This window comes from Pinus tabuliformis, chromosome 7 (genome assembly GCF_031772625.1).
Source record: "Pinus tabuliformis cultivar Carrire ecotype Pingquan chromosome 7, CPIR1, whole genome shotgun sequence".
In the NCBI taxonomy this organism is placed as follows: domain Eukaryota; kingdom Viridiplantae; phylum Streptophyta; class Pinopsida; order Pinales; family Pinaceae; genus Pinus; species Pinus tabuliformis.
The window spans coordinates 1,912,772,305-1,912,796,387 of NC_142293.1; the positions used below are offsets into that span (position 1 = coordinate 1,912,772,305).

The 24,083-nt window shown below is 34.7% G+C and overlaps 1 non-coding gene and 1 pseudogene across 1 annotated transcript; one reads left to right on the forward strand and one right to left on the reverse strand.

The window, feature by feature from the left end:
- LOC149256138 (uncharacterized) overlaps nucleotides 1–20,052 on the forward strand; it is a 34,096-nt pseudogene extending 14,044 nt beyond the window's left edge.
- Nucleotides 15,498–15,570, reverse strand: TRNAK-CUU (transfer RNA lysine (anticodon CUU)). Its single transcript has one exon. It is a non-coding gene; the product is annotated as a tRNA-Lys (tRNA).
- Nucleotides 20,053–24,083: the final 4,031 nt, after the last annotated feature.

Sequence of the window (24,083 nt, forward strand, 5' to 3'; positions counted from 1 at the left end):
TTCCTATACACTCTCTCATAGATAATATATACGCAGGCTATTCCTTATTTATGAATGGGTGCATATTATTCTGGACTCAACTTTTTAAGTATTGTTTACTTGTTTAATTGTCGTTGATTACTATACAACGTTCTTCCTTCTTATGTTAATTTGTAATTTATTGGCTTACTATTATTTATTAATTAACATGATTGTTTCTAGCTCTATGTTTAACCTTTACGCACAACCCAATTTGTATCTAGATATTGTGCATGAAGAAAATACACATATCACAGTTAACAAGCAGTTTAATCCTTGTATATTCGCTCTTTTTTGTTTTAGATAATTTCTCCTAGATTTGTAATTATATTTTCATTCGTTTCCAACACTATAATTTCATTTTGATGAAATATAATTGCATTGAGTTGAATCATTTGACCCAGAAGTCAATTCTTATTCCCCTCATGACTAGTTTTTGTATGGAGTTAATCCTCCTTGACCGCAACAAAGGTTCTCTGAATAAATAAAGGTGACATTCTTATACATTGATCATCTACCTACGATGCAATCATATTTAACATTGTTCTTATAGTTATAAATGTGTTTCATTTATAACCCGAAGTTGTGTTTTATTCATATTCCTTTCTAATGTTTGCCTATTACCTAATAGGTACTTCTATATGCATGATAAGGTTACTGCTTAAATCTGTAGCATTCTGCCTTCTGTGTTTAGTTTTACAGATTTGTGTATATTTTTGCATTTCTTCCAAAGGCGATGCCCATACTAGTTCTTGATTTATTTCTTTCGCATATAATCTATTGCATGTCATTCCAATTATTATCTAATATATGTTGCATGCTACACCATAGTGAAAATGTGTATGATTATCTCTACATGGAACTACAATAGTTATTTAATTCAACAACCAGTATATTAATCTACAATTACATTAGAATCTGCAGTAATTGTGTAACTCAACAACTAGTATATAAATCTACAGTTGCATTGGAATCGACAATAATGGATTAAATCAGTAACCAGAACATTAATTTACCATTATGGACCTATACCCATACATTATATACCACTCTACAACTAGTGAATTTCCATCTATCATTTGTATTCAGGAATACAACTATTAAGGTATCATCATACGCTGCATAGAAGTCTACATAATTGAATTTGTATCTAAAATGAAACAACATAATCCAAACCAGAGAATTGAAACAACATAAATCAATTATTTACAATAATCAATCCAAATGTTTGGCTCTATCGCCATTTATTACACACATACATAAAATAACAACATTTACTAGGGGATGTCACATACTCTCCTCTTATTTTAACACCGTCCTCGATGTTTACTTCATCTAAGTATGTTGATGGAAAATGTTGGAAATTTTTTATGCATCTCATCTTCTCACTCCCACATGACCTCCTCAAGAGTATAGTGCTTCCACTACACTTTAACCTGAGCGACGACTCGATTCCAGAGCTATATATCTTTCCGATCAAGAATGCAAAGTGGCTCTGTCATGAATTCTCCTTCAGGCTCCAACTGTAACATTTCCAATCAATAATATGAGCGAAATCATGTACATATTTCTTTAGTAAAGAAATATGAAAAAAATTATGAACTTTAATGTGACTAGGGAGAGCTAGTTGATAGGCTACAGGTCTTATTATGTCCAATGTTTCAAATGGCCCACAGTAGCAAGGTGCCAATTTTGGGAAAGAACCTGTTCTCAGGGTGCTCTTCTTTGGTTTTACCCAGATGTATACATGCTCCCCAATCTTAAATTATTTATGCCTCCTCTTTTTGTCGGCAAAATTGTTCTACCGATCCTGGGCAACCTTAATATTCTATTGAATTCCATGCACTATCTGTTCCATTTCCTGTAAGGCATCGGGCCCAAAAATTAGTTTGTCCTCTTGTTGACTCCAACTAAGAGGGGTATGGCATTTTTTTCCATACAGGGCTTCAAATGGGCTCATTTTAATCATTGCTTGATAGTTGTTGTTATAGGAAAATTAAGCCAAATGCAAGAAATATTCCCATCTAGTTGGTCAATCCATCACATACATTCTAAGCATATCCTCCAAAATCTGGTTGGTTCTTTCCGTCTGGCCATCGGTTTTGGGATGATATGTGGTACTAAAGTTTAATTTGGTACCAAAACCACCAAACAACGCTTTCCAAAAGTTGGAGGTGAATTTAGCGTCTTTGTCAGACAATATCATTTTAGGAACCCCATGAATTCAAAAAAATTCCTTCATAAAAATCTGTGAAATTTGTGCAGTGCCAAAAGTAGATTGTACTAGAAGGAAATGGGTTGCTTTACTCAATAGATCCACCACCACCATGATAGAATCATGTTGTATCTTTGTTCTAGGAAATCTAAGGAAATGACTTCCCATTTCCATTCTGGAATGGGTAGTGGATTTAACAACCCAGCTAGGTGTTGGTGTTCCACCTTTACCTATTGACACTCCAAGCACTTGCATAGAAATTCTGCTACATCCTTCTTCATTCCAGGCCAAAAAAATTGTGTCTTAAGGTCATGACCATCTTCTATATCCGAGATGTCTCGCATAAGGATTTTTATGATATTTATCAAATATTAGTTGTTTCATCTCTTCTATTGCAATAATATACAATTTGTTCCTATACACCAGCTATTTATCAGTATTTTCACTATATTCGGAGACATCAATTTGTTGTATTTTTTTTTTTGCAATTCTTGATATTTTGGGTTAGCAGTTGTACCTTGTCTAACTTTCTCAAGAAAATAAGTACTAATGTTTCTACCATTGATGTTCATTAAATTATGAGCATGTTTACTTAGCGCATCTGCTATCTTATTCTCCTTTGAACCTTTTATATGCTTTATGTCAAAATCAAAATTGCTAAGAAAAGCCATCCATCGGGCTTGCCTAGCATTTAAATCTGGTTGAATAAAAGGATACTTGAGGCTGATATGATTTGTGGTTAGAATGAATTTCTTACCTAATAGATAATGTCTCCACATCTTTAGTGCGTGTATAACAACGGCTAGCTCCAAGTCATACACTACATAATTTCTTTCATGCCCCTTTAACTTTCTGGATTCGTAAGCAATTACCGAGCTACCTTATAGAACTCCTCCTAATCCTTCTAAACTAACATCCTTACAGACTATGAAATCTTTGTTTGGGTCTGCTAGTTTCAAAATGCGGGTTGTAATAAGTAACTCTTTAATTTTATCAAAGCTTTGCTAACATTCTACAATCCATTCCTACCTAACTCCCTTTCGTTGTAGCGAGGTGACGAGGTGAGCTATTTTTGAAAAATCTTCAATGAACCGATGGTAATAACCTGCCAACCCCATAAAAGACTGAACAATAGATACATCTTATGGTACGGGCCAGTTCACCATCACCTTCACCTTCTCCAGATCCACGCTTAACCCTTCTTTAGAAATAATATGCCCTAAGTATTGTATTTTGGTTTTGTAAAACTCACATTTGTTGTACTTGACATACAGATGATTCTCCCTTAATGTCTACAAAACCAGTTTTAGGTGCTCCTTATGTTCCTCCTCATTCTGGGAGTATATCAGGATATCATCAATAAACACTAATACAAATATGTCTAGGAATTTGTTGAGTATGTTGTTCATTAGACACATAAAATTTGTCAGAGCGTTAGTAAGGCCGAAAGGCAATACTACAAACTCATAGTGTCCATATCTAGTTCAGAATGTTGTTTTATGGATGTCTTCCAGCTTAATTTTGACTTGATGATAATCGGTCCTCAAATCATTCTTTAAAAACGCAGTTGCACCCTGAACTTGGTCAAATAAATCATCAATGCATGGTAATGGGTACTTATTTTTTATTGTCAACTTGTTCAGCTGATAGTAGTTTATGCACATATGGAAGGTGTCGTCCTTTTTATTAACAAACAACACAGGTGCCCCCCAAGGTGACACACTTGGTCTCTTATAGCCCTTGTCTAACAATTCCTACAACTGCATTCTTAATTCCAGCAGTTCAGGCAGGTTCATTCAGTAAGGAGCTCTAGACACAGGTGTTTTCCCGAATACCAAGTCTATAGTGAATTCTATGTCCATGTGTGGTGGTAAGCTGGGAATTTCCTCCAGAAACACATCTCAGAATTCCTTAATGACAAGTAGGGTATCCAAGGTGAGTTCCTACCCTTGCAGTTTTCCTTCCTCCACTTGTACCAAATACAATTGGGAGCCCTTGTACACACACTTTTTCATCTGCATTGCATAAATTCTCTGCACGGATACTGGCTTAAGCCCCCTGTATATAATCTGGTTCTACCCATGCTATCCTACACCACTTACTATATTTGTTAAACAATTTATCACTGCTCCCTTCTTCTCAAACTAGTCCATGGCTATTAAAATATCGTAAGATCCTAGGGGAAGAACATTAAGATTTACTGCAGTTTCATATTCATGTAAATCTAAAGGGAATTGTTTTACTTGATTAGTTACCCTTTGTTTAGTACCCATGGCCAGTTGTACTAACCACGCATTTTTAGATTTTTTAGTTTTAAGAGAGCATTTTTCTACTATATGGGCTCTGAGATAGCTCAAGCTAGCCTTGGGGTCAATTAAAACATAAACATGCTAGTTGAGGAGAATATATTCAATTTCAGTCATTATTGATTGATGTTATGCTTGTATGTCTTCTAATGTGGCACTTATCCTCGGAATACTTTATGCAATATCGTTCATTGTCCTTGATCCCACTTGGGACTATGCTAGGGGATTGGTATTTCCTTTATTAAGCGTTTTCTGCATATTATCTTTGCCAAAAAAATTCAGTAATGTTGGTTTCTGTCGTATTGTGCCAACATAAATTTTACTTCCATCCTTGGTTGACCAAGCCCTCAAGTTTTCCCCTTTATTCTGAAACTATTGATAAGACATTCGAGCTTTTTTAGCTACCTCTTCCATGGCCTTCAGGTTATCAAACCCGATCCGCTCCCTATACATGGTGAGAAGATAGTTCAGGGAACGTTGTACCTTATATTTTTCTTCTTTAATGTAGGGTACATATCACAACAAGTTGGTGAATTTTGCAACAAATTCATCCATTGAGAGTTGTCCCAACCTAATTTCATGAAATTCCTTAGCTCGATCATCATAATATTGTTCGCTTAAGTACCATTTTTTAAACCGCTTCTAGAATTCTTCCCATGACACAATCCTCTCTTCGAGAAAATGCACTCCTTTAGCTTCCTCCCACCAGAGAGCTGCCTTACCTTGCAATTGGTAAATAGCCAATCAGGCCTTCAAATTTCTCTCGTATTCATATACCTAGAAGTATTTGGTCATGTTTAGCAGCCACGATTCTGCATCTTCTTATTTTTCCCCATCAAAGGTAGGGGGTTTGATCTTTCGAAATTCTCCATGTAGCTCCACTTGTTTCTTTTTCCTCTGGTTTAGTGGATAACTTCTGTCAGACTCCCCCCCACTTTCTAGAGGTTTTGCCTCATTGGCTTCTTTCCCTGTTTTCTCTACTTCTAGTTCCATAGTTTTATCACTAGATTTTTCTTTCATTCCCCTGATCATTTTCTCTTGTTCGTCACCGGTTTTCAAAAACACTCATTACTATTCCTAAGTTGTGCCAATTCCTATTGCAAATTTTTAATGACTTCCAGAAATTGAGCACTGGCTGGGGTAGCCCTCTCGCTAGCTCAATGTATAATTTTGCGCCCCCATGGTTGGCTGGGGTTTCCTCCTCCATTTAAATTTGTTTTTTAATACATTTTCACAAAGATAATTTAGTATTTTTATTGTACCATTGTTAGTAAAAAAGAAAACAAAATTATTAGCACAGAAAAATAATTTTCTGTAAACAAAATCTTCCCAAATTTAGAGGCCCAGTGGTGTTAGTGGGCTCTAATACCATATGTAATATACCTTACCTTAACCTATATTTAATTCCCTTAACCTATCACATTAACCTACTACCTCCCCACCTGCTAGCACGTACCTCTCCACTACGTGGACCACTGTTGCTTGGCCAAGCCCATCGGCCCACATGGGCATGCATGGTGGGTGTGAGTTTGGCACATGGACGGTTGGGATGACTCCCTCAAGATCGAGGGTCCAGATTTGGTTTCTTTGCATTTGCGAACCCTAAACCCTATCAAATGCATTTCACTGTTGAGTTTAATTGGACTCCTTCACGATGCTTTGGCTCCTCCGCAATTTTCCTCCAAGTTTACCCTTCTGTCAACCACAATGCAAAGAAATCCTCAACTATCACTCACAGGGATAGAATATCTCAGTTTCTTTCAGCATTTACCTTTTTCGTTGGTGGTATCTCTGTTTATTTGAGTGTTTTACTACTGTTTATTGGAACAAAGGAGCTTCTCCACATCGTGGTTATGCTCGTCACCTGGTTGGTCCAACTCTCCACGGTTTCGTGTTCCATGATCTCCATTACCAATCTGCACATTCTCAGGTTTTCATTTGTTTTTTCTACGTCTAATTTATCTCCTCTCATTCTTGTTTATAATTTTATTGAGCCCCGGTTTAATGACTATATGTGTTTTGCTTTTGTATGTTTTTGATCCCAATACCAATTTTTGTGGAAGGAGATATGCCCAGTTTCCTAGTTGCATTGATGGAAATGGTTGCAACTTCTCTGCAAGGGAATTGACTCTCCCATTATAGGTATGTTCCGTTATAACCCCAGTCACTCAGAGAGAATTTCCTTGATCATTTCCATAGTTTCGTACAAGTCATCGGTTAAGGTTGCTTATGTAGTCATTATACTGGGGTTGAATAGGTTCGCCTATGCCCTTTCTGGGCACACCATGATGGTTATGAATTTATCATTTTATTTTTCAATTCCTTATGACAAGGTTTTTCTTGTCATATTTTAGTGTACGGCAGCGGCCGAGTAAGTTACACTCTCGGTCAACTGGTCTCATTCTGGTGTCCCAGTCTTACAAGGGAATTATGGTGGCTCAAACCTTGGTTATTCTACCTCCCATGGCTTGCCACTAAGCTCAACACTGCTTGGCGACTAGATAACACCGTATGGTGCTTCTCACACATTTCGTGTTGATGTCCTTGCCCTTATTATATGAGCAGAGGTTATACTCCTCATGGATTATGAAGTCTGGAAGAAATATTTCTGGAGTTTCCATTGTATTTGCTTTGATGTAATATTTTTGATACTGGTCATAACAAACATATATGGATACTCCTCAATATCTTGTGGATTTGGCATGAATTTGATTCCCTATGTTGTCAAAGAAAAATTGCTTCTTATTTATCTGTAATTAAACTGATTTTGACCTTTTTCTATACACTCTCTCATAGCTAACAGTCTCTTCCTTATTTACGAACGGGTGCATATTATTATCGACTCAACTTTTGAAGTATTGTTTACTTGTTTAATTGTTGTTGACTCCTATACAACTTTCTGCTTGCTTATGCTAATTTGTAATGTATCGACTTACTACTATATTTTAATTAACATGATTGTTTTTAGCTGTATGTTTAACATTTACGCACAACCCAGTTGGTATCTAGCTATTGTGCATGAAGAAAACACACATATCAGAGTTAACAAGTAGTTACAACTAATTTATTCCTGTATATTAGCTCTTTTTGTTTTTAGATCATTTTGCCTAGATTTGCAGTTCTCTCTTCATTCGTTTCCAGCACTGTAATTCAAGTTTGATGAAGTATAATTGCGTGGAGTTGAATCATTTGACCCAGAAGTCGATATTCCCCTCATGACTAGTTTTTGTATGGAGTTAATCATCCTTGACCGCAACAAATGTTCTTTAATTAAGTAAAGGTGATATTCTTATACATCGATCATCTAACCTACGATGTGATCATATTTAACATTGTTCTTATAATTATAAATGTGTTTCATTTATAACCTAAAGTTGTGTTTTGTTCGTATTCCTTTCTAATGTTTGCATGGTTCCTAATAGGTAATTCCATGTGCATGCTAAGGTTACTACTCAGATCTGTAGAATTTTTCCTTCTGTGTTTAGTTTTACAGATTTGTGTATATTTGTGCATTTCTTCCATAGTCGATGCCCATACTAGTTCTTGATTTTTATTTCCTTCGCGTACAGCCTATTGCATGTGATTCCAATTATGATCTAATATATGCTTCATGCTACACCACATTGCAAATGTATATTATTATCTCTAAATGGAACTACAATAGTTATTTAACTCAATAACCAGTATATTAATCTGCAATTATATTAGAATCTGCAGTAATTGTGTAACTCAACAACTAGTATAGAAATCTACAGTTGCATCGGTATCGACAGTAATGGATTAAATCAGTAACCAATATGTTAATTTACCATTATTGACCTATACCCATACATTATATACCACTCTACAACTAGTGAATTTCCATCTATCATTTGTATTTAGGACTACAACTATCAAGGTATCACCATACGATGCACAGAAGTCTACATATTTGAATTTGTATATAAAATGAAACAACATAAGCCAAACTAAAGAATTGTGCCTGCACAGAAACCTGCACTAGGAGACACTATCCTCCCAACCACAAACTACCTCCAGTTCTCCCCTGATCTCAATTGTAAATTTCTAGAGAATCAGCAACCTCTTGTTGATCTCTTCAATGGGTATTTAATTTCCTTCTTTATGATAATGTTTCCAATTCAGTAATGTCCCGCTTTTGTAATCTTCTTTATGATAATGTTTCCAATTCAGTAATGTCCCGCTTTTGTAATCTTTACTGCTTTCTCGCCTAGGCTTTAGCCCACCTTTCTCACCCACGGTGCTTTAAAAGCAACTAGTCTCATCCTTTTTCTCCCGCTGAGTTGTTTCTAAGGGACTTTATCTCCCTCCCTTTATCTTATCTAGAATCTTAAATATTCTAATCATGAAGACTTTACAATCTTATCTCGATTGTCTTACCTAAGTGCATAATTTCCTCAATTAGTTATTTCTTTTATAAATCAATTATTTACAATAATCAATCCAAATGTTTGGCTCTATCATCATTTATTACACACATACATAAAGTAACAAAATTTACTAGGGGATGTCACAACTAACTTAAAAGATTGGACCAAATACCTCCACATAAAGCTCAAAAACCAAATACCTCCTACATAAAGCTCAAAACACTCAAGCACTTGAACTTTCTTTTATAAATCGAGTATTTACAATAATCAATCCAAATGTTCTCTATCATCATTTATTACACACATACATAAAGTAACAAAACTTACTAGGGGATGTCACAACTAACTTAAAAGATTGGACCAAATACCTCCTACATAAAGCTCAAAACACTCAAGCACTTGAACTAACCCACTAAGTTATATTATAATGCATAACACTTGACTAATTCACTAAGATACATTGTAATGCATGGTGTTTTTCTAAATTTGATTTGACTTTTAAATTTGACTTTCCTCTTTGAAAAAATTAATTTAAATTAATTCTTTAAAATTTGACTTAAATTGAATTCATATTCATAATTTTAACTAATAAGATAACCATAAATTATAGTCAACTAATTTAATTCACAACTTTTACAAGTACAAATTAATCTTATTATTTTCCTATAAATAAATAAATAAAAAACACAACCTTTTTATTTTTTAATATAATTTTACAACAAATAAATAACTTACTTGTTAGTTATTTATAATTTATAATAAAAAAAAATATACTTTTCAAAAAAATACTATTTAAATTTTAAATTATATAAAATATTATAAATTTTTATATTCTAAAAAATATATTTTATTATTTTCACATTAATTTTATAATTTTTATTTTTAAAATGTATTTTATTCTTTTCAAATAAATGAATAATCTTCCCTATTATAATATCCCATAATAAACGTTTGGTTGGTAAATATCCAAGGTTTTTTTATGATGATGATGATGATGATTAACGTCCGCTGAGACCAAATAATGGTCTATCGGACCTAAAGAAACAAATTATCTATTTTGATTTAAGATTTTATTCCTATGCTCAAAAAGCTTGGAGAGAAGCCTCCCGAGCTCACTATAATTTTGACATTGTAAAAGGCTAGGAAGGTCAGTATTGTAACAAAGATTGTGAAACTGAGATCTAATGTGGTTATACGCAGGGCATTCTAAGAGGAAGTGGTTTTCATCCTCGATGTTCCTATTCTCACATATATGGCAAATCCTTTCCGTCCATGGCATTTTAGGAACTGCCCAACGACCTGTTTCACTATGGAGCTCATGAGAATTCGTTCTAATCTTTGCTATATTAATTTTCTTCTTTGAGCTAGTTAAAATAGAGAGATACTTTTGATCTTCTAGGGTGGGGTTGATGACTTTCTTATAATAACTTAATTTTCTTTTAGCCGCTAAGTCTTTCTGACACCACATTTTTTCTTTGAACTTAGAAGTAACAATATCTTTAATGTTATTTATGTTTTGCAATGCATCATTTTCGTTGATCTCCCAATAGTTTAACCAGGCCCTTGTGTCTTTATGCCACCCTCGATTGAGCCTTAGGTGGTTTTGGCTAGAATTTAAAGCTAGCTTAGGAAGCCTATGATCGTCTATGTTACTGATTTTGTGCTTGTACAACAGAAACCTAAGCATAGCTACGCTCTCAATAGGGGAAAGACCTGCTTCTATAAGGAGAATAGGATAGGGTGTATTACTTTTAATTTTCAGGTTATAAGTTATAAAACGCTTCTGGATTTGCTCAATCTTTCTCCATGATTCTCTGGAGATGTTGCAACCCCAAACCTCACAGCCATATAAGATAACAAGAGTGACTAAAGTTTCAAAGAGGAACTTCTTTTTATCCCACATTACAAGGTTTGCTATTTTACAATTATTTTCAAGACCAAAGTAAGCTTTCCACCCCCCATTAATCCTTTTCTCAATGCTATGGTTCCAGTTGAGCTTGTGATGAATATCAATTCCTAGGTACTTGTAAGAATACACTTCCTCCAAGTTATTATTGTCATACATAAAATTAGCATAAGTGTCCTTCTTGGATTTGATAATCATAACTTTTGTTTTGTCAGTGTTAACAGTCATACCCATGGTAGAGCAGAAATCCTTAAGAAGCCTAAGTTGCTTATTAAGATCAGATGGGCACCTTGCCAAAAGAACAATATCGTCAGCATAAAGAAGAAGGATGACGACTATCCCAGCTAAGATCGTGCCATCACATCCTGCTTCCTCTAAATAGCCTTCGAGCTTATCAATGTAAATGCCAAATAGGGTAGGGGAGAGGGGGCAACCTTGTTTAACTCCGATGTTACACTTAATATATTCGGACCACCCTTCATTGCTCTTTAGCTTGGCAATTACATTCTCGTATAACCTTATAGCGGCAGCTCTCAACTCGAGAGGAACCTTTATCTCTTCTAATCTATTTCAAAGGTTGTATCTAGGAACCGTATCGAAAGTCTTTCTAAAGTCCACAAAGCAACAAAATAAATTGGATTTCTCATTACGACATTCCTCCGCAATGATCCTAAGCGTAACAAGGTGGTCTATTGTTGAGTGATGCCTTCTGAAACCTGCTTGCCCTTTAGCCCGCTTACCTTCACTTTCAAGCCATATGCTTAACTTCTTTTCCAAAATACTACCATATAACTTGGCTAAGAGAGGGCTGATCATAATTGTTCTATAATTAGAGGGGTTATTTGTATCCCCACTTTTAAAAATAGGGATAATGAGGCTCTCAGTCCAAGGTTTAGGGAACCCTTGCTTGAATGCTTGATTGAAAAGCTTGTGGATGTGGGGGATGAGGACAGGAACTCCAATTTTTAAGATTTCCGCTTGGTAACCTTCAATGTCCTTAGCTTTCCCATTAGCAAGGCGATTAACCCCAAACTTAATGTCTTCTAAAGAGAAAACTTCTTTCGTTGTGAGAAGGGTTTCCAAATTATCCATGACATTTGGAGACTCATAAAGATTTTTAAGATAGGAATTCCAATCGTGAAGAGCAATTTTATTATCCTCCTTAGTCTTCCTAGTTATAATCTACCTCCAAAATTTCTTAGGAGTAAGAGATTCTCCTGTTTTTGACGGATGTACTGCCTCTTTTTCCTTTTAGTTAGGGCTTTGTATATTTTTATCTTGTCCATTTTAAGAGATTCATCAACAGCTTCCTTAATTGCTCTCCTTGCACTTTTACAATCTTTGTCATACCATGGATTGGTTTTGCTATTTCTTTTATTATTTGAAACTTCAATTGAGAACTTGTTAATAGAATATGAGAGGGTTGTAGTAAAATTATGATAGAGGTCTGCTATGTTGTCTCTATTAGATAAAGGAAGCAAATTAGTTTTTAATTCATTTAGAAAGAGATCATTTTTATTTCTATCAAATATTAAGTTCTTTTGGCTATAAGTATTATTTTCTATGGGAACTCTATGCATGAGTCAGGTTCGTGGTCGTTTAAGATGTCAAAATTTATTATTTCGTTGTATAATGGGAGATCGGAAATAATGTAGTCTACCACGCTGCTACCAAGTCCATGGATGCAGGTCATCTTGCTAGAATTGGGCCACTTCTTTAGACCATTGCAAATTATGAGATCCTGAGCACTACAGAGCTTGACTAGCTCCGACCCAAACAAATTTTCCCTGAGATCTTCAGAGTTCCTTTTGTACCTGCTAACCAGAGTAGCGTCTTCATCTAACCAAAGAGGATTAGTGTTGGAATGATTGCTTAGAATAATAGCTTGGTTTTTTGAAGTTCGAGCATTAAAGTCACCTATTAAAAGGATATTACCATCATTCCTTAGGCTAGAAATATCATTCTCACAATTATTCGAGAGCTTTTTTCTTATAATATGTTTTTTTAACCTAAGTGAAAATTTTATTGTAATTGTTCTAAGGATAATTATTTCTGACTGTTATTGTAGGCTAATTCATTACTTTTAGTTAAAGAAATTAATGTCATTTGGAATTATATTTAATTAAATTTTAGATTCATTATAATTTGAGAAATATGATTTATACATATAGAGTTCTAATGAGTTAGGATATCTTGGCTAAGATCAAACTTATGAGAAAATTATATCGAATAAATATATTATATAAAGGTATAAGAAAAATTTAGATTAAAATAAATATAATATTATATTAAAATTAAATATATAATTAATTTTTATTAATATTAATTATTTTTTTTTTTTTTGGTGTTATTTCTTTTTTAGAATTTAGTAATATAATGATTGGTAAAATTGTAAAATTTTGTAGTTTAAATTATATTTTGAATATAAAAATGAATTTTAAGTGTGTTAAAAAATTTCAAAATATTTTGATTGTGTAAACTATATCACTTAAACCAACCAGTCCAACAAATCTCTACTAAATTTTGAGTAAAATTAAACCAAAAATATTTAAAAAAAAAAAAAACTAAAATAATTACTTTATATAAATCAATTTTGTTTTAAAAATTAAAAATCCCTCTTTACTATTTAATATTACATATAAATTTTATGCTTATTATATTAAGTAAAAATTCAATATAGTTTCAAAGCCTAAAAATGAACTTTCCAACCTTAATAATATAGGGTGATCACTAACCATTTTAGGAAACAAGAATTTATACTCAATATTTAATAAAAATTTTACTCTTATTTTCCATTGAAACTTTCATCATTTTATTATATTCCATTGAAGCTTTCATCATTTTATTATTATGTTGATGAAATTACATTTTTGAAAATCACTGGCTTTTCAAAAGTCATCATTCAATACACTACAATGGACGAGAGATACCCAATAGTCATCAACGAATGAATAGGGAAAATACCCAACAATCATCAAATGATTGGAAAATTTTGAAAGTGATAATGAAAGCCTCTTAAGATTATAAGAATTGTTATCTTAAAAATTGTTAAATGCAAAGACTTTGAACTAAGCCTCTCAAGAATTTCTAATGGTAAAGACTTTGTGAATCATGCATTTGACAAATTTTGTTTCACATGATTTTCATTATACCAAGTTTCATTGCATTATCAACTGGTAATTAAATATAACTACATTGCTTTAGAGTCTTTTCCAGTTTATATTTACATGTCCATAGAGGGATCAGTACTATAATTAATTTCAATTACAATATCAAGAGTATTAGAAAAATAAATTAATTTCAATTTCAATATCAACAAGATTAGAAAAAGAGATTTGATAATGATGGTGCTTCTTGTGAATGGTAAGGGCTTATGCCCCATGTTTTAACCTAGGTGTTTACTCATGGCTACTACTTACTGAAGGGTTTGTCTCATGTATTAATATCAAAGTTGTGGTGCTAATTGTAGATGGTATGGGTTTGATGAGGCATGCCATAGGTTGGGTGTTTTCTTGTGACAAAAACGTCTTAGAGGATTTGTGTCACATATGGATGTCAATTATTATGCCATGCAACTCAATACTTATAGAACTTGCATTGTTTTTTTGCATGCTACATAGAAAAATTGTTTTTGTACTTTAGAACCTAGTTAAGTTGGATTTAAAAGGTTGCATGACTTGTGATGACCTAGTATGGGGATAGCTTTGTGTGCAATTTCCTTGATACTCCTAATTTTCATGAATAATACCGCGATTAGAATTTTTAATAACCTAACTTTTGATTATTTTATATTTAATATAATTTTTATAGCATATTTTCTTGCACATTTCATTGATGGAAAACTTTTAGGTGAAAAAATATTTATTGCATTATGTATTTAACAAAGTAGTTTACAGAGACCACAAATTTGCCTAAAAATAATAGAAATTATAATATTTGCATTATGTATTTAACAAAGTAGTTTACAGAGGCCACAAATTTACCTATAGAAATTATAAATATTTTTTAACATGATTTTTGTCAAAATCTAACCGAATTTTTGAAAAATGTAAATTACAAAGTTCAAACTCAAAGTGCCCAAAAATTTACAACGGCCAAACTTAAAAATTTTGGTTTCATTTTTTTGCCCAAAAAAGTGCTTGATAGTCAACCGGTTCCAACCCACGATCTGGGATGCTCATTTTGTGCTAAACTGGGCGATGCTTGTTTGTATTTTTCTCAAAGAGGGACTGGAAGGTCAACAACACTCGCATACATGGGTTTCAAGCCCATGACCTGGATGCTTGTTTTATGCTAAACTTGGCGATGCTTGTGTTTCAAGCCCATGACCCGGATGCTTGTTTTGCGCTAAACTTGGCGATGCTTGTGTTTCAAGCCCATGACCCGGATGCTTGTTTTGCGCTAAACTTGGCGATGCTTGTTCTGTACTCAACCACACCCGCCTGCCGTGGGTTCCAAGTCCAACCCACAATCTGGGATGCTCATTTTGTGCTAAACTGGGCGTTGCCTGTTTGTATTTTTCGCAAAGAGGAACTTGATGGTCGACAACACTCTCATACATGGGTTTCAATTGTGCTAAACTTGGCGATGCTTGTTCTGTATTTTGCCAAAATAGGAGTTTGAGAATAAGAGACACACACATGGGTTTCAAAAGTTAACAACAACGCCCACCGTGGGGCTCGAACCCACGACCACAAGGTTAAGAGCCTTGCGCTCTACCAACTGAGCTAGACGGGCTTTAAACTTTTGTTTTGTCTCCGTGACACGTGTGCTAATTATTAAGTTCATTGAGCATAGCTTAAATTGAAGTCACTTAGTCAAGCACACGTAGTTTTCTGTTGAGAATTCCACGTTGTGGACCTGCGCCTGAATTCCAACAGCAGCCACTCTCAATTTGTTCTAGGTTTTGGGCAGCCACATTGCCCGTAGAAGATGGGGAAAGTTTTACTAATGGGTATATATATATATATATAAATATAGTTTTTTCTTAAATATATATATAAATATAGTTTGAGTGGGTGTAAATCTCCTTGAGGTCATAGATTCAAAATTAGAGGGGTAGAGTATGTATGTTTTTTGTAGACTTGGCAGTGGCTGCGCGGATGTAGGTCCCTTCTCCTACAAACAAAGGTCTCATACACCAATTTGGTATTTATAAAATATAATGGACAAATTTAATTACATTTCCGCAAACAAAAATTTCAGTAATTTGACCAATTTATAGTTTAAATTGCAATTCAAAAATTCTGATTCACAAACCATCATGCAGTTTTGAAATACTCAAATTGCAATGTTAACCTATTTACAATTCAGAAATTCTGATTCACAAACCATTATGCAGTTCTGAAATACCCAAATTGCAAAGTTGGGAATATTGCAACCTCGATTTCCCCATCTGAGCTAAATCCCCCATGAAAAGAACAACGGAAATATTACAAACCTAGTGGCCAGATTTTAGTTAAATCCTCAATGAAATGGGGCGACCTTACTTGCAGTTGACGCTACGCTGAAGATGAATTATGTTATTGAATTATGACTGGATTTATCCCATAGCATATTTCGTCAGTTTTGTTTTATTTATAATATATAGCATATAATTCTCTTAGTATTTCTTAATATCTCATAAATTTATCTATTTATAATTTAAAATGTAAAATATATTTTCCATCATTTTACATTTTCACAACTCTACTTTCATTCTTATACGTAAACGACATTTCTTTACTCTATTAGCTCCCAAAATTATATTATTAACATTATTAGTATTTTGGCAAATTCTATATAGTATAAGTGAAATTTTCAGAATTTAAAATTATTAATAATCTTATTTAAATGCGTATATTTTAAAAATTTTGAAATTCTAAAAAAAAAATTTATTGATTAAGACGGTGGATGACACTGATATGATAAACTTTAGTTAGGAGTTACTATTTAAAAAATAAAGAAATTATTAAAGGTGAAAAATAAAAATAGAATAGTTTACAGGTGGGGAATTGTTCCGATGGTTAAAAGTAGTTGGAATCAGATTTAGTGTGATTTTTTTGAGATTTTGGTGACGGAATCCGGCAGAAAAAATTGAGGTTAAATTTTGATTTGTATTATTTAAAATGGATTTTCAACTGCATATTTGGATTCAGCACCGTGAAAAACCCTTGGGACGCTTTGATTGTGCAAAAATTAGCTATCAAACTTGCAATTTCAATAAATTGCTGCCGGATTTTGACCAGAAAAGCTTCCAAAAAGTCTCTTTAAAGACAACTCCCTTGAAATCTAGGCAAATTTTTTTTTGTAAAAACAGTGTTCGAATCATGTTTTTATTTTTATGGTGAAAATAGATTCAACACCATCAAAAACTTCTAAAACACCTCAAATTATGAAATTTAACCATTTTTTGATTTACAAAAATTCCAACCAAATTTTTTTAAAATATAACCACAATTTCCATAGTGCAAAGAAGCAGTCACGTTAGACTAGGCCCACAAAACAGAAATGTATATAAATTTGCATTGAAACAATGTCTTCCACATCAACAGGGGTGTCGAGATATTGAATTAATTAATGTTTTAGCTACGCATCGTGCTAGCTCGTTCGAGAGTAAATACGACCCAAATAAATGACTCATACCGGATAAGGTCTCGGAAATTTATGCAGGAAAGAATTTTTTTGAAATCCGAGTCTTAACCGTCAATAAAGCAGGTTAGGTTACGTTAACCCCGACGTTCGTTTTATTTTGGTCAATTTAACCGTAGGTCGACCCCATTTCCACTGGGATGGAAACTGTCAGATTTTCCCTCTTCCCATCGGATGCAGGGATCAAAATTGAACACGTCAGAGCCCTTCAAAGGGTCTTTGGCAAGTCAGAGAAGTAAGAAGAAAATTTTACCAGTCAAAAAAAATTAAAAATTGATTTTTGTCATTTAAAAAAAAAATTGGAATAATATCTTAAAAAATTTTAAGAAGTGCTATCAAATTGTCAATTTTTTTTTAAATTTCATTTTTCCTGAAATTAGAATTTTAGGAATGAAAAAATTAGAATTTTAGGAATGTTGAATTTGTAAATTTCTTTTCATGTTAAAACTTAAGTCCCATTTTAGAAACTCCCATTTGAAAAACAACAGTTTCCTTTTGAGTTGTTTTTTCTAATTGTGCATATGATGCAAGTTCTTATTACGACGTAAGGCGTTTCCCTCTGAAATCAACTCCCCTCTCTACTTACCCATCATCGTGTAAGCCACACGATTATATGTTAGACGATTGCAACAATTTCAGCCGTTGATCGTTGATTCAAAAGGGTTGCCCAAACGGTTTGGGCGTTTCATTTGGCGGATCGAATAGTTTCATCAGGGCAGCTGAACCGGGCTCTCTAGTGCTACATGTGTCCCACTAACCCTGTTGGCGGGCTTTTCTTGTACTGTCTATGGGTGGAGTTGATTGATGCCAAGGATGTACTGAGCAGGCAGCACATTCTCACAAATCCCACATTCTCACAAATCCCGGTGTTCTCAAATCCATCGTTGAGAAAGCGGACATGAGAGAAAGCGATACCGTCCTGGAAATCGGCTCGGGTACTGGAAATCTAACCCTAGAGTTGCTGCAGGCCGCCCACAGAGTCATCGCAGTCGAGATCGATCCCCGGATGATCGAAGTAGTTCACAAACGCATAAAGGGGACCGAAATGGCTCAGAGATTGGAGGTGAGTTCCAATTTCCTTTGCATCTTGTTTTTACATTCATTCACCTTATTTACCTCATTAACAATATGTCAATTCCACATGGATTGTGACTCTTCATGCCCACCCCAAGTTTCAAATCCTCAGAGACATGTTTTCCCTTCATGAGTTGTTGCTTCTATGCACCTGTGTAAGCAACGGCTCAGGCTCCGGCTCCATGTGGATGGGGCAAGGTGTAGGTCTTCTGCCACAATCACTGAGACATATGTTTTCGAATATCTATTGTCAGCCTGCTATAGTTCGTTTTGATATTCACATAATGGAAATGGGCATGCTTTTTGCATGACGTGACTTCAGTTCATCGTGATAATCCCATAATGGAGAAGGGTGCGCTTGCTGCATTTGTAAACTGGAAACATCAACCAAAAAAAAATCCTACATTGACAACAATAGTGAAGAAGGTTTATTTGTGAAATACCACATACATTAAAACTTTTTCAAATCTTTGCCAATCTGAAAACTGGGTTTAGGGTGAAGTCTTCATGCTTATGTGATAGCAGCCTTCTTTTCTTCAGTTACTACCTTTCTCCAATCTAATGATGCTTAGAAGTACCTGTGTGCTTTGGGAAGCCATAATCTTGTAACGTACTGCACTTTCTGTCTGGCAATGAAAAATGCCAATTTTGGCAATAAAACACTTCTTCTTTTTGCAAATTTGATGTTGCAGATGGATTCCCTACCCCCTTATGTCCAATTGGGCACCTCAATATTAAATTTATGCAATTCAAACCTATAATTCCAAGATTCTGGCAAAATTTCTGCCAGATTTACAAGGAAAATGCACTGGAAAGAGATTCTGTTTACTGCAAAGTTAGCCTAAGCTATGTGCTTTGCAGGTTCCCTTGTGATGTCTTCGTAATTGTCTCTTGCAATTCCTTTTTTGTTCCTTGTGATTGCTGTATTTGGTGATACCTTATTAATTTTTGGGATTACGATAAATCAAAGTTGCTCTTCTCTAATATGACTATCTCCTTTTTCTTTTCTGTTATGGACAGTTGGTGCGAGGGGACATACTACGAACAAACTTGCCAACTTTTGACATATGTGTAGCCAATATACCTTACCAGATATCATCTCCGCTCATCTTCAAGCTTTTGTCCACCATGCCCAAGTTTCGAAGTGCCACCCTCATGCTTCAGAAGGAATTTGGCCACCGCCTCGTGGCAAAGCCTGGTGATTCCCTTTTCAATTGCTTGGCTGTCAATGTGGATCTTCTGGCCAGTACCAAGCTCCTTATGGATGTGAGCAAGAGGCATTTTACGCCATGCCCTAAAGTGGATTCCTCTGTTGTGAGAATCGAACCAAGGGCATGGCCTCCTCCAGTCGACTTGAGTGAATGGAATAGATTCACTCTGATGTGTTTCACCAGAAAGAATAAGACTCTCGGTGCAATCTTCCTGTTCATCAATTTTAATCTTGAAGGCATATATCCCTGCTATTGTTTATTTGCTCCCCAAGATTATCTTCTTTAAAGGCATTTAGAGCATGGATGGCAGCAATTTCTCAACAAACAGTATAGGTACATTTGCATTGTATGAGCAAATGGAGGAATTTTTCCTTTTTAGTTAAAAGGACGAATCATCTTCGGTTTTTCTTTGCAAGCAATACTTTAAGCAGACAGGCGTTTCAATATGAATTAGTTATGTTTTTTCGATCTCTTCATATTTATTTTCTTCAACATGTTTGAAACGTTTTCTTCTGGGAACTATTGTTTTTGCAAATATTTTACCTTGAATCAATTCGTCTCAGCATGCATTCAAGTTAGTTAGAATGGAATCACATAGGTTTCAGCAGTTTAGCCTAGTCGGTTGTCTCATTAGTCAGGACTTATGAGATGTATGTTAAAAGACTGAAACCTGCTTATGTTAAGGTGAATTTGTGCTGAAAACAGTTTTCAATACTCACGGATCAGACCTTGATCCGAAGAAACTTGTGGGTTAATGGAAACTCATGATCACAAATATAACTGAAAAAGGGAAAAGGAAACCCTCCTATTGAACGATTTCCTCTGCGAAGTTTTTCTCAAGCTCTTGTCAAATACAAGGCAAACTCTAACATTCCAGCTTAACAGAGTTCTTCGCAGAACTGAGGTTTTAAACATTTTGTTCGTAACTGACAGGAAAAATATCTTGAAGATGGATCACTTTCAGCTGCATAATTTTTTTAGTGTCTTGTACTCTAAAGTTGGAGTACGAGGGAAAATATTCCTTGCTCATTAAATAAAGCCTCATCTGTGACTCCGTCGGTAACAACCACTCTTTAGAAGGTAGGCCCCGATATAAATACCAACATTTTGAAAGAGAGTCTAAAATCCTGAAAGGCTCTAAAGGATCATAGTGTACAACGGTGACTTCCCCACAAAGATTAGTCTTGCACATTACACAAGACTTGATCGAAGGATTTTCTGCGTAATGAAAAAGGCAATATGGGAGATTCCAATCACGTTCCAAGGCATTTTTTAAAATGTGGATGTGACAAAAGGTTGTTGTGGAACGTGTTGTTTGTATATTTTAACACACTACCACTTTACAACAATGAACTAACAATATTCATGATGAAAATAGCAATAGGGAAGATTTATCTGCATAATGAAAAATACAATATGGGAGATTCCAATCATGTTCCAAGGCATTTTTTAAAATGTAGACGTGACAAAAGGTTGTTGTGGAAGGTGTTGTTTGTATATGGGAAATTTCTTGATCATTGTGTATAATCCTAATGTTGATAGATATGTCTACTAAGTGGTTCCAGTTAATGGGGCATTGATTTGAGTGGTCAATATATTTTTATTATTTATCAAAGTAATCTTGTGTTGTATTTGTGTTCTTCAATTTATGCCTTACGGCGTTTCCTTTGCAACATCTGATGCAAATGCTAGTTAATTATTATGTCACAATTACCTTTTGATACCATTACATTTGGCAGTTGTTCCCATTTCAAAAACAACAGTTTCTTTTCGAGTTGTTTTTTTTAATTGTGCATATGATAGAAGTTCTTATTAATTATTATGTCACAACTACCCCTTGATACCATTACATTTGGTAGTTTCAATTGAGAGCGACTAGATGTCAATATGGGCCATGTATTAGGTCTGTAATTTCACTGGGTTGTGCTTGAAGGTTGCCTAAAGCAAGGTTTGATGACGATTTAAGTTGGAGAGGAGCATAGATTCATCATTCATCAAACGACTTTCAAGCAAGGTTTAAGCACGATTTATGCTTGGAGAGGAGCGCATTCAACAAGCTTCCTAACATACTGGATTTGATTTGTTTGTGGATTCCCAATTCCTGGTATGTTTTCATATTAAAAAAGGAGATACCAAAAACATATAAACATTTGTACATTCGTTTGTTGAATCCTAAACCTGTTTAGAATTCTACTAAATTTTTTCGTTCATGCAATAAACTTAAATTTGATTGAGCTACTTGTATATTGGCTTGAACGTTTTGGTCACAAAAATTTCCTACAAAATTAATCCTTATCTAAACTGGAGCATGAATATAGGTCTCCTTTTTATCCATTAATGGTAAATGCATTCGATATATTAGTTGGCTCGTATCAGACCTGCCTTATATACAACATCCATGGGGTTGTTGTTCCACCATTTTCCTGTGGCTCATATCAGACCTGCCTTATATACAACATCCATGGGGTTGTTGTTCCACCATTTCCCTGTGAAAAAATAAAAAGAAATTTGAAAATAATTCAATGTTGTCAATTGAATTGCTCTTTTTTTTTATGCTTTTCATTATAGAAGTGCGACCTGAATATGTGCCCTTCTAAATGAAATTAAGACCTACCGTTCAAATTTGATCACTGATCGGATGGACGCTTAAATGCTAGCCCGTCATATTAAAAAGGTCCAATGGTTAAAAATGAACGGCGTTTCCTTTACCAATCTTGTTGCCAACTCGCACTTATTTTGTATCGAGGGACTGCCTCCAGTGTTTTCTTGTGGCAAGAAAATCCGTTTGATTGGCTACAACCTATGCTATTTTATCTGCCGGTCGATCAATCCTTGGAAATCTAGCCAGGTGAACGCTCCTTTGTTGTCATTCCCATTGTGTGTTTTTTTGGTTGAAACGGTTTGTACTTACATCGAATGCACTTGCGGAGGGTTGTTTTTACTCCATTCAGCTGGAAGCCCCATGTGGGTTTGGATGAGCTCGTTGCCTAGCAGTTCGATGCCAGAACTAACCGGTTTAATGGCACGTGTATAAATTTAAACAATTTGGCAAGCTATGCCACAAAATCTGAAGGATTTCACAACCGATCGAGGTTTCACGTTGATCGCCAAAACGAGGCTGCTGGGATGAACATTCCCATCATCAAAATAGAGAACATTAGCGAACTTCTTGATTTCGTCGTGATCAACACTGGAGACCGACTAACAAGATTTGGTTTCATAACAAAACTGTCGCCACCGCGCCTAGGCATTACAAAACTGCTCTTGCAGAGGTTCCGACATATTGCTTCTAAGATAGAAACAATCTGCTACAGACCCTATAAACCTAATATATTTTTATGGACAGAGGTTTAAGTTGGATGAAAGGTCATCGAAATGCATTTTCTTAGGATTTGTTTTTCTTAGGATTTGTTAATAACTAGTTAGCTTATTGGTGGTGGAATTGGGATCCTCTAAAATTGGGAGTTATTAGGAGTAGGGATGTTCTTTTTAATGGAGAATAAATTTTCAAAATCACTGAAAAAGGTAAAGGTATGGAAGAATCAAAATTTAAGAAAAATTAGAAAATCAACCTCTATTAGAATAAAGCATTATTGAAAATAATTAGTCGTCGTTGCAACAAAATGAAAATAAGGAGTAAGAAGAAGAACATGAAAAACAACAAATTCAGTAGTCATTAGGAGAAATCTCACTACAAAAATTATCAATTCTTAGGCTTACTAGGCATGTCTTCGAAAAGGTATCCCCCTAAAATTATATTTTATTAAATACTAAATGTGAGAAAAAACAACAAATTCAGTAGTCATTAGGAGAAATCTCACTACAAAATTTATCAATTCTTGGGCTTACTAGGCATGTCTTCGAAAAGGTATCCCCCTAAAATTATATTTTATTGAATATTGAATGTGAGAAAATAGTACGATGGTCTCATCTAGGGATGACCAAATGGTTGACACAATGAGATGTTATCCCCTTCACCCAGTTTAAAATCCTATGGGGGAACATATTTGGCTCCTTGTGATAAGGCTCCAGGAGTGGGTTCCCCCACCCTCGTGCAGTATCGACTCTTGCTAAGTCATAAATTCCTAGTAAATTTAGCTTACAGGATGTTGGATATACTCTTAATATTATAAGGATAATGGCTAGGTTTGATCTTCGGCCTTGCCCAAATTACTCCAACAATTTACCAATTCACCATGGTATAAGAAAAAAATGAGAAAAAATTAGTATAATGGCAAGAGGCTTTGCATGAAGAGATTAAAGTGCTACATGATAATAGACATGAAATTCAGTTCACTGATCCAAAGGAAGAAAGGTTTTAAAGAACAAGTGTGT